Below are 12937 nucleotides of genomic sequence, written 5' to 3'. Positions count from 1 at the left end.
GGATCGGGTCCAGAGTGACCTAGACAAATTGGAGGATTGGGCCAAAAGAAATCTGATGAGGTTCAACAAGGACAAGTGCACAGTTTTGCACTTAGGACAGAAGAATCCCATGCCTTGCTATAGGCTGGGGACTGACTGGCTAAGCGGCAATTTTGCAGAAAAGGACCTGGGGATTACAGTGGACAAAAAGCTGAATATGAGTCAACAGTGTGCCCTTGTTGCCAAGAAGGCTAATGGCATATTGGGCTGCATTAGTAGGAGCATTGCTAGCAGATCTAGGGAAGTAATTATTCCCCTGTATTCGACACTGGTGAGACCACATCCGGAGAATTCTGTCCAGTTTTGGGCCCCCCACTACAGAAAGGATGTGGAAAAATTAGAGAGAGTCCAGCAGAGGGCAACGAAAATTATTAGGGGGCTGGGCTACATGACTTACGAGGCGAGGATGAGGGAACTAGGTTTATTTAGTCTGCAGAAGAGAAGAGTGAGGGGGGATTTGATAGCAGCCTTCAATTACCTGAAGGGGGGGTTCCAAAGAGGGTGAAGCTAGGCTGTACTCAGTGGTGTCAGATGGCAGAACAAAGAGCAATGATCTCAAGTTGAGGTGCGGGAGGTCCAGGCTGGATATTAGGAAAACTTTTTCACTAGGAGGATGGTGAAGCACTGGAATGGGTTACCTAGGGAGGTGGTGGAATCTCCATGCTTAGAGGTTTTTAGGCCCTGGCTTGACACAGCCTTGGCTGGGATGATTTAGTTGGGGTTGGTCCTACTATGAGCAAGGGGTTGGACTAGATGACATCCTGAGGTCTCTTCCAACCCTAATCTTCTCTGATTTTATGATTTGTGCCTAGCGAATGCCTTTAGGTTCTTGGTGTTGCATTTTCTTTTATGGATTTTTAACTTTACTCTTGTAGCTGTTGAAAACAAGGAGGTAGACTGCAGAGGAAAATAATAGTATTTCCATTTGTTCAGCTCCTTAGATAGCTTTGAAGCACCTGCAGCTAATATTGCAAGTGAGTCACTGGCTCTAGAGAATTGAATAAAGCCCTAGAAACAGATTCACAGGAAAGTTTTCAACAATTGTGTGTGTGCAAAATCCATCTTTGCTGCATGTAATGCCTTGACGGTGGGGGGGGGGGGGAGGAGGAGGGGAGAGAGGGGAGAAATCCACATGCCAGCACCCAGCTTGAGTACTTTGGGTGTTTGTGAGATCTGCCAGGGAAAATGGGAAGCAAATACTAGCTTCTCCCCTCCTTCCAAAGCTCTATAACAGCAGCTTATTTGGTGGAGTAGCCTCTGCTGCCACAAAACACTTGCTGTTCAGAGGAGCTGTGTTACAGTGGGTCTGGCCTCATCCCAAGTGCTCTCGAACATGGTTATGCAAGTGGTATACACTCTGTGTGCTGTGTGGAGCTAGCTTTAGGCACAGCATAGTCCAGTCGAGAAGCCCAGGTAGCTGGGCTCTGCCTGCCCCAACAGGTACTGTGCCTCCCTTTGTACTGCACTGCCTTTCTCCCTGGTACAGAAGAACCATGTCTGTGTCACTACCACTGGACAAGAGCTAAGTTACACCCTCCAAACAGAACTTGGGAGGATGAACGCAAATACACAGACTAAAGTGATGATATGTTGCTGATCATTTGCCACCCATCATAGAAGTGAGGTCAGCAGTTGTTCCAAGTGATCTGACACCCATTCCTTGACTTCCTAGGAGACTAGGAAGTGACTGGTGAGACCTGGGGTGCTGAATTTGACTGCTCAGGCTCTGTTTTGTATCTGTAGTAAAAAGAAACTGAGAGACAAAGGAAATAAAGTTTGCATGAGAAGAGCTTTTAACGAAGGCAGACATGCTCTACCTGACTGGTGTGACTGATCTATATTACTCTTTAGCTTTCTGTATGCAGAGTTGAAAAAATGAATATTTAAAAATAATCTGAGAACAGTCTAATCTATTGGGCATTCATTATTATTCCATTAAATAGTTTCTATCATCCAATCAGGAAACAGGGAATATACTCGCTGACCAACCAAATCACATCCACAAACACAAACATTCCAGAGCCTGAAGATTATTTGTCCAAACTGTTTTATAAATAGTTATGAACAACAAATGCACTTGTGGAAATCAGGACTAGATAGAAACTGCTTTGTGAACCATAAAGAATCCTTTGGTTCAACAAATATTGGACAGATTCTGGAGCCGTTGTGCATCCTGAATAGTACTTTACTCCACATTTGGTTCCATCGATAGAGCTGGGTGAGATTTTTCATCCAAAACTTTTTGGTTAAAAATGCAGATTAAGCACCCCCAAAATATGTGCCAATTTGTGCCAGTTTTCCTGAATTGTTCTTGTGAAGTAAAACTTAAAAAAAAAAAATCTGAAAAAGTCTAAACATTTTTTGATATTTTTTAAATGAAAGGTTTTGATTTCAGTTCCAAATGCCTTTTCATTCAGTAATTTCCTTCCAACTAATTTAAAATTAAATAACATTAAATCATTGAAATTAAAATGAAATGTTTCATTTGACCCAAAATATTTTTTTTTCAGAACTGCTAGTAAGCCAAGACATCCATTATTTGCACTGCTTTATCCTTTAATGATGAAGGATATCACGATCTGGGCCAATATTTGATCAGTTCTACAGACTTTTTTTTTAATCTTAAGCAGTTTTGGAGCTATTTAAGGAGATGTGTATCTGTCAGTTCAGAAAAATCACAACACCTGGCACAACAGTCAAAGGGACAGCACATCAAGAGTGGTGAGAAGCTAAACATGACTAGAAATGGTGAGTCCTGCTGAAGATATATCAGATTCTGATCCTCCTACTCAAGTCAATGGGAAAATTAATGGAGAAAGGTGTTATTCAGTGTAAGGGTATCAGAATCAGGCCCAAACTGTCTGGTCCTTTCATAGGCTACTAATAATTTAAATTAGAAAAAAATGATTTTGGTGGGAGGTATTTTCTAATTCTCTTCATGGCAGACAATTCACTGGAGGAGGAAGAAAGGCAGGTGAAGCATCTCCTTGTCCACTCCCAAATCACAAAATATCCAAGTCTAATAAATCTGTGACCATAGCACATGAAAATGAGAATGAAAGAGGATCAATCCTCTTTTACCATGTACACCATCTAGTGGCAGAAAATGATAAACCTCCAGAAACGGTAACATCCCTACTCCATTTGTGTGTCAGTAAATTTTATACTCATAAACTTCACATCGCCCCTCCCCCCATACACACACACATTTTTGAAGGTTATTAAGGCTGCCTCTTGTTCTGGAAAGCTGTAACTGGGTAACCCAAACAGGAAGGATTTGGAAGCAGTTTGGTCTATTTGCAGATTTAGCAGAAGTATGCTTGAAAATTGCCTACTTTCTACTGTGTGTTTTCAGCTGTGGTTACTTTAGCTACTCTGCCAAGACCAAAAAAATTTCAAATGAGCAGTAGCAGAAAAACAACTTATAATATCAGCTGTAGCAGGAGGTTCCAGTGAGCGGGAACTCTATTTATTATTTGCTTGAGAGATTCTTGAAACAGCACAAAGCTGTGCCTTAATACATGGGCAAGCACAAGACAGACAAGGCAGATGTTCCGTTAACTACAACTCATTGGAATTGGAGAAGAGCTTTAGTTTCTTTTTGCTGCCTGTTTGACCTGGTCAGTCTGATATCTTGGAGATTGTATAAACAGGTTATGTACTTCCATACAGGAATTACTTCAACTCTTGTTAAAATATACGTTAAATTGAGAGATGCCCAACTTGTACTGGAAGCCTTGGAGGTCAAGACTCCTCAGCTTTACTTTTGGCTCTCACTGATTTGCTGTATGACTTTGAGACACTTAGGAAGAAATTCACCCAGGTACAGATGGGCTCTGCAAAGTCCACTGCTCCTCTTAAGCCCTTAGCACAATTCTCAAATGGGCAGAGATCCTTGGTAGGCTCTGTGCATGGGGGTGAATTTCACTCTTCTTCTCTCTGTCTTTGTAGAATAGATATAATCGTACTTATCTATACTAGTTTTGCAGCTTAATTTATGTTTACAGATGTCTACATATATGAAACAGCTTTCATTCGAGGATCTCAAAGCACTTTTCAAAGCATTTGTGCCCCTCCACATAAAACAAAGGTTGGGCTGGGAGGATGAAGAAGAATGAGAGTGCCTGAGGGTTGTGGCAGGTCTTTGAGGAACAGCATCAGGATAATAAAAAGAGGAAGAACATGTCCCCTTCCGCTCCCCTCTTCCACTAATAATATGCCAGAGGCTGGGTGGCTCCCAGCAAGTACGCCTGATCTATGGGCAATCAGAGACCTCACTGAAGCTGATGGGTGTGCTGGCCATCTTTCATTAGGATAAATAAGGGAACAATTAAATCCCCATTTAGCAACAGCTGAAACAAAGGAAGCCACTGCCCAAAGACTAGACTGAATGAAAACACAGGGCTGGGGATTAACTGATGGAGCTGTATGTGTCCGAGAGTCAGAAAGCAGCCTGAAAGAAGGAGACTGCAGCAGAAGTGCTGGTAGTGTGGCTTTGAGAGAATGCTGGGAGAGAGCTTTTTGGGCAGAGTGCTGACTGGAAAGGCAGGCTTGGAACTGTGAGCAAGGAAATTGCCTCCTATTGTTTGATCCCACTCCGTTCAGAGAAACAGAACATTGTGTACATTCTCTGTAAATAAATGAGATTTCATGAAAGAAATGCCAGATTTGTCATCAATATCTCCTCTTAATGGAAATGACCCACAAGAGCTCAAATTTTGGCTAGCTGCTTGGTGCAAAAGGAATAACAATAATAAATGACAGGGCAGGCAGTCTGGTAGGAAAGAGATCTTTATTGAGTATGTGAGTGTTTTGGAGCTTGAGAGTTAGCAGGTTGGGCTCTACTTACATTCAAGACCACCACGGTGTCATCCTGTACTGGTCTTCTTGAAATCTGATGCTCTTACTCCAGTTCCAGTCATTCTACTTCATTCTCAATAATGGCAATCCCTATCCATGTGAAATATTATGACTGAGCAATTAACTACCCTACTGTCTAAGTTATTGGGGTTAATTATTCTAATGTACTGCACAGTTCCGAAAGTGTGGATGGATATGCATTGTATACTGGATGTTTTAATAGGGACTAGAAGTAAAATATTGCTTAATAATTGCAAAGACTTTGCATGATATTCATACAATCATAGGACTGGAAAGGACCTTGAGAGGGCATCTAGTCCAGTCTCCTGCACTCATGGCAGGACTAAGTATTATCTAGACCATCCCTGACAGGTGTTTGTCTAACCTGCTCTTAAATATCTCCAGTGATGGAGATTCCACAACTTCCCTAGGCAATTTATGCCAGTGCTTAACCACCACGACAATTAAGAAGTTTTTCCTACTGTCCAACATAAACTGTCCTTGCTATAATTTAAGCCCATTGCTTGTTGTCCTATCCTCAGAGCTAAAGGAGAACAATTTCTGTCCTTCCTCCCTGTAACAACCTTTTATGTACTTGAAAACTGTTATGTCCCCCCTCCTCAGTCTTCTCTTCTCCAGATTAAACAAACATATTTTTTTTCAGTCTTTCCACATAGGTCATGTTTTCTAGACCTTTAATCATTTTTGTTGCTCTTCTCTGGACTTTCTTCAATTTGTCCACATCTTTCCTGAAATGTGGCACCCAGAACTAGAAACAATTTCAGGTAAGCCCTAATCTGCACAACATTACACTGTTGACACATATTTAGCTTCTGGTCCTCTATGACCGCCAGATCCCTTTCCGCAGTACTCCTTCCTAGGCAGTCATTTCCCATTTTGTATGTGTGCAACTGACTGTTCCTTTCTAAATTGAGTACTTTGCATTTGTCATTATTGAATTTCATCCTGTTTACTTCAGACCATTTCTGCAGTTTGTCCAGGTAATTTTGAATTTTAATCCTATCCTTCAAAGTCCTGAAACCCCTCCCAGCTTGGTATCATGCACAAACTTTATAAGCGTACTCTCTATGCCATTATCTAAATCATTGATGAAGACATTGAACAGTACTGTACCCAGAACTGATCCCTGCAGGACCTTGATATGCCCTTCCAGATTGACTATGAACCACTGACAACTACTCTCTGGGAATGGTTTTCCAATTAATTATGCACCCACCTTATAGTAGCTCCATCTAGGATATTGTATTGCTTACCTGATGTAACTCTGGTTGTGATTTTGCTTAATTTTATTCATTTTTCTTCACTGACTTTGGTTCATGAAACAGTTTTCATCTGAGGATCTCAAAGCAGCAGGGAATTAAGCAATGTGACTATTGTAGATAAGTAAAGTTAAACTCATTTTTCAAAAAGGCACAGAAATGAAGGGTTTTTGACCCAGGTGTACAGACATTGCATGAAACCTTCTGCCCGCTGAAAACCCACACTAAGAATTTAAGTGGAGTGGCTGGATCTGGGCAGTTCAGAGCAACAGCACCTGTAGTTGCTTTCCATGGTCCACCGATGGCACCCATTCTGAGGCTTCTGGCTCCCCAGCCATCACCTCGCTTGGATGGTAGTGTCACTCTATCTCCTGACTGGGGTATTACTAAGCTGCCCACTTCCCTCCCTATACTGTGAATTCCCCATTAACTCAGACTACTTCAACAGGCCAGCTTTTGCTTTTCTCCACAGAGTCAATAAACAGTGTAATTGCCCACAGTTAAGTTACCACACAAGCCTTTCCAAGCAAATACATTTATTCTCAAGTAACATTACAGAGAAAACATATTAAAACAATAAGAGAATCTAGTCACAGGCTAATAAGCTTACCAGAGATCACCCCAACTCCAACCAAGGTTCCGGCCGGTGAACAGTCCTTCAATCCCCACATGGGTTTTCTGTGGTTACAAGTTTATAACACTTTTTTCTCACAATAAGAACCTCCATGAATCTGTGGGCCACTCCCATATACAGCCTACTACTTTGAGCTGGGAAGAGCTAATCCATACACAATGGGTTTCTCCTCAGGGCATAGCTTTGGAAGGTTGGGTCCAGAGGTGAAAATTTGCACTCACCTCCTCCCAAGTATTTCCTAGAAAACCAAACTCAACTTTGTTTATCCCTGACGTTCCTTCTTGCCTGGCCTATTCTTTGAGTCCCTTTGAAGCTCATAAAACTTCCTAGGGTTTACACTGGTTATGTCTCCTCTTTAGAGAGGTTAAATACTGTCCCACAATAATACATAAATATTTGCATTGTTAACACAACAAACTCCTAAAATACTTAAACTTAATTCAATAAGGTTTGTCCAGGATGTTGCAGGAAATTGCCATATCTGTCACAGACACACCAAAGCTCAAACGGTGGAATGACAGCAGAGTTAGGAATAGAACCCAGGAATTCTGATACCCAGTCCCCTGTTCTAACTAAATACTCTTTTTCTCACTTAATAGTCTTTGTTATATTCAGAGTCTCCTTAATAATAATTGTCTTGCAGATTATCTTTACTTGCAAAACTCTTGCAGAGACTAATATGTTATGCAGAAAAGAGCGATTGGGATAGTGGTTTGACGTTCACCTTCAGTGCTTTTAAATTGGGAGGGTAGTGGATGAGACCAGTTAAATGAAAATAAAGTGAACGAGCAGCTTTTTATTTTGGTTAATTTTCCAAGAACATATGGTGCTCTCTTTTCATATTACAGATATAGCATTTCTGGGGATTGCACATGATGAGGAATATCAGCTGGTTCCCTCCTCCCCTCCCAGTCTGGTACCTAATGCTGATCAAGAAAGAGAAATCTGTTTACAATTAAATATTTTTTCTGTCACTGGTGCAGACATATTATAGGATCACAGCTTGCATATATTTTTAATTTTGTTTACTGTAAACCTGATTATTGAGATCACCAAGTTCTTTCTACTGATATCATTTATTTTTAGCATTTAGATATGCTTGAGTGTCTAATACGCAGAGCTCAACCTCCCAAAAGGCTTGTGACTAGACAGGTCATAACCATTCTGCCCCAAGTACTCTAATTTGTGGTTAGAAGTTTGCATTGGCAGGTGCAATAGACACCTGCTCCAAAGGTCAAAAAAACATATCTGGCTTCAAGACTAAGCTTGATATATTTATAGAGGGGATGGTATGATGGGATCGCCCAATTTTGGCAATTAATTGATCTTTGACTATGTCAAGGTTCCTTCCCCACTCTGAACTTTAGGGTACAGCTGTGGGGGACCTGCATGAGAAGCTCTAAGCTCAATTAGCAGTTTAGATCTGGTCTGGCTGCCACCACTCCCAAGCACTAATTCCCTTCCCTGGGTAGCCTTGAGAGACACCAATTCCCTGGTGAACACTGATCCAAAACCCCTTGGATCTTAAAACAAGGAGAAATTAACCATCTCCTGTCCTTTCTCCCACCAACTCCTGGTGGCTCCAGATCCAACCCCCTTAGATCTAAAAAACAAGGAAAAATCAATCAGGTATTAAGAAAAAGGCTTTTAATTAAAGAAAAGAAAAAGAAAACCCTCTGGGAGAGATTAGCATACCAGCTACTCTTACAGACATCAGATTCCAAACACAGAGAATGTTCCCCTGGGCAAAAACTTAGTTACACAAAAAAAATACCCAAATACCCAATTTGACTATTCCTCTAATTGCACAAGACAGGTTACAAAGAAATAAACATAAACCTATTTATTTCCTTCACTAATACTCACTACTTAATAAGAGGCTGAATTCTGGAGCTTTCCCACTCCGGTCCAAAGTGAAAACTCAACAGACAAAGGGAACTTCCCTCCTTCCCTTTGAACCATCTTATCCTCCCATTGGTTCCTCTGGTCAGGTGTCAGCTAGGCTAGGTGAACTTTTGAACCCTTTACAGGTAAAAGAGACATTAACCCTTAACTATCTGTTTATGATAGACTATTAGCGGTAAATATGCCTAATGGCTTGTGATGGGATGTTAGATGGGGTGAGATCTGAGTTACTACAGAGAATTCTTTCCTGGGTGTCTGGCTGGTGAGTCTTGCCCACATATTCAGGGTTTAGCTGATGGCCATATTTGGGGTCGGGAAGGAATTTTCCTCCGGGGCAGATTGTCCTGGGTTTTTTTTGCCTTCCTCTGCAGCGTGGGGCACGGGTCACTTGCTGGAGGATTCTCTGCACCTTGAAGTCTTTAAACCACGATTTGAGGACTTCAATAGCTCAGACATAGGTTAGGGGTTTGTTACAGGAGTGGGTGGGTGAGCTTCTGTGGCCTGTTTTGTGCAGGAGGTCAGAATAGTCAATCATAATGATCCCTTCTGACCTTGGTCTATGAGTCACTGGTGAGTATGTGTAACAGGCCCTGCTTGGGTCTTCAGCATAATTTAAGCCCAGGGTCTTTAGCACTAAAAGACTGAGCAGCTGCTCCACTCCTTGAGCTAAGGGACAAAGGGCAGGTTTATGCTTAAACTGCCTCAGCAGCACAGCTACGCCGTTGAGGCACTTCAGTGAAGACACTACTACACCAATGGGAGAGTTTCTCCTGTCAGGGTAGTTAATCCGCCTCAGCGAGAGGCAGTAGCTTTGACAGAAGAAGCCCTCCTGTCAACTTAGTGCTGTTTAAACCAGGGAGTTGAGTCAGTATAACTGTGTTGTTTAGGGGTGGACCACCCATAAGAGAAAGGGCTAAGATTCATACTCTCCTAGTGTGGGTTACACAAATTCTTCCAATGCATTTCCGCAGGTACAATGCCTCTGTCCCTCACCACTTGTCTGCTGTTCCTCCTCTTAACAGCTCTGCTTTTCTTCTAATGGCCATAACTGAGTCCACAGAGTTTATAAATACTTAACATGTTTAGGTGCATAAACCAGGCACAGATTCCATGCAAACTGCAAACAACTGAATTCTGGGCATGTAAATTCTATCCTTTGTGTACATGCAAAAATTGTGTACACAAGTGACTTTGTAGGCCTTTCTAAAATATTTATATATATAAGAACATAAGAACGGCCGTACTGGGTCAGACCAAAGGTCCATCTAGCCTAGTATCCTGTCTACCGACAGTGGCCAATGCCAGGTGCCAAAGAGGGAGTGACCCTAACAGGTAATGATCAAGTGATCTCTCTCCTGCCATCCATCTCCATCCTCTGACAAACAGAGGCTAGGGACACCATTCCTTACCCATCCTGGCTAGTAGCCGTTAATGGACTTAACCTCCATGAATTTATCCAGTTCTCTTTTAAACACTGTTATAGTCCTAGTCTTCACAACCTCCCCAGGCAAGGAGTTCCACAAGTTGACTGTGCGCTGTGTGAAGAAGAACTTCCTTTTATTTGTTTTAAACCTGCTGCCCATTAATTTCATTTGGTGGCCCCTAGTTCTTGTATTATGGGAATAAGTAAATAACTTTCCTTATCTACTTTCTCCACATCACTCATGATTTTATATACCTCTATCACATCCCCCTTTAGTCTCCTCTTTTCCAAGCTGAAAAGTCCTAGCCTCTTTAATCTCTCCTCAGATGGGACCCATTCCAAACCCCTAATCATTTTAGTTGCCCTTCTCTGAACCTTTTCTAGTGCCACTATATCTTTTTTTGAGATGAGGAGACCACATCTGTACGCAGTATTCAAGGTGTGGGCATACCATCGATTTATATAATGGCAATAATATATTCTCCGTCTTATTCTCTATCCCCTTTTTAATGATTCCTAACATCCTGTTAGCTTTTTTGATCGCCTCTGCACGCTGCGTGGACGTCTTCAGAGAACTATCCACGATGACTCCAAGATCTTTTTCCTGATTCGTTGTAGCTAAATTAGCCCCCATCATATTGTATGTATAGTTGGGGTTATTTTTTCCAATGTGCATTACTTTACATTTATCCACATTAAATTTCATTTGCCATTTTGTTGCCCAATCACTTAGTTTTGTGAGATCTTTTTGAGGTTCTTCAGAGTCTGCTTTGGTCTTAACTATCTTGAGCAGTTTAATATCATCTGCAAACTTTGCCACCTCACTTTTTACCCCTTTCTCCAGATCATTTATGAATAAGTTGAAAATGATTTTATATATATAATCTCCCTTACTGACCTCTAAAGAGTTCCCTTTTGTCTTGATTTAATAAAACACTTCTTTCTAGTAATGAAATTTATGTTTTAATGTCTATTATTTGTAGCTGCAGAAAGAAGCAGGGAATTCATAGATACCTCTGATCACTTTGTTTACACCTACCCTATGTACACAGAAAACTGCTGATTTATTCTATGTATTTCCCAATTATGCATCAGGTGGCATCACCTGGACCCAATCTGATGAAGTAATTTATCACTGAATGTGATTGCTTTGAAGCACAACTGAATCAAATGATGCATTACTCTGCTTTTTAAAAGTCTCTGTAATATGTCTAAATATTTTACTTACTATCCCTATGGTAAGAAATAAAACTGAATGATATTTGTCTACTCAGAGTGAAAACAGTGATGTTCACTGAAAATAAACTGCAACCTAAATGTTTATGCCCCGTGAGAACCCAATATATATATATATATCCAAACAGTCAATTAACCCAAGCTTCATGTCCTGCATAAAGCATGAGTGCAAAATGAGCACACAAAGAAATGTAGCCCACAATGAATAAATATGGCCTGATGGAGAATTGTTCTACTGCGTTCTGTACTATTGATACTGTATAACTTAGAGAGAAGAAAACAGTAGGTAAGAAAGGGAAAGTGCTTAACTGTACTCTGGGTATTTCCTACAGAATAACCTTCTCAATTTACCATAACTCAAGCAACTGGCATGTGGCATGTTTTGCAGATGGATCATCATCAGCACATCTACAGCTGTGCGTATTAGACACTCAAGCATGTCTAATTCTTGCATGGCAGATGGTGCAAGTACACTGGCATATATTTTCTGGATCAGTTTTTTTTTTTAATAGCTGCCATCATGCACGATGGTTTTGGCAATGCTGCTCTTGGCACCAATAGCTGGTTGAAGAGTATTAGTGTCTGAAAAAAAAAAGTTAGACTCATATCTCGATTTTTGTCAGGGTGGCTTTGAACTGAATTGTGTCTAATCCTCTTTCTTTCTTCTTGGCAATACAGTGTTGCTAGGTCCTCACTGAGAGAACGTCTAATCAGCAGAGGTATCTTTGGTCTATGATATCTCGATTTATACAATGCAATCAAACTTTATTTTTCTATCACATAAGTGATATAGACTATTGTAAAACATTTATATAGAAAATCATTAAAATATAACACACAAGACATTGGGGTGGTGTGGGCTAATAAAGCATTGAACAGGGAGCCTTAGGTTGGGTTCACTGTTCTGCTAATGACATGGTGTGAGACTTTGGACAAGTCTTTCCATTGAAGTCAAATTTAAAATTAAACACGTTCATAAGTGTTCACAGGATCATGCACTTTGTTTTTAAATCTTGGGGAGATCTATACAGCTATCTCTATGGCTGATGAAAATTTGTTCATTATTTTTCAAGTACGAAACATTTAGAGTGGGCAAATGCCTCATTAATTGTGATGTACAAATAGCAGCAGAGGTGGATAGGGAATGGAAAGGGCCAGCAAAGGAGCAGCTGAACTATAAGTAATTGTATCTGATATGGACCAACAACAAGTTGTACCCATTTCTAGCATGCCCAGTCACTATGGCATCTGAGTTTGCTGCAGCCATTTGAAAAACAGCAGCAGTTTGTTCCAAGCCAGTGAATTCAAATCAGTGTTAAGTGTGCCAAGGTGGAATATTACAAATACAACAAAAAAGGTTTCTTTCTTTACTATAGGTTTAGTCCTGCATTCATTGGACATCCATACTCTTTGACTTAACTTGCTAGTTTGGAGTATCAAGCACCAAATGTTAATTATTCCTCTTTGCATTTGAGTGCCAGTTGTGCTATGCTAATGGGGGGGAAATAATCTTAAGGAAATATTTGTGTCACTTATTTTCATTATGTTAAGGAGAGATGT

Source organism: Chrysemys picta, chromosome 8, assembly GCF_011386835.1.
Source record: "Chrysemys picta bellii isolate R12L10 chromosome 8, ASM1138683v2, whole genome shotgun sequence".
NCBI lineage: Eukaryota > Metazoa > Chordata > Testudines > Emydidae > Chrysemys > Chrysemys picta.
Note: the sequence above shows the minus strand (reverse complement) of the source record.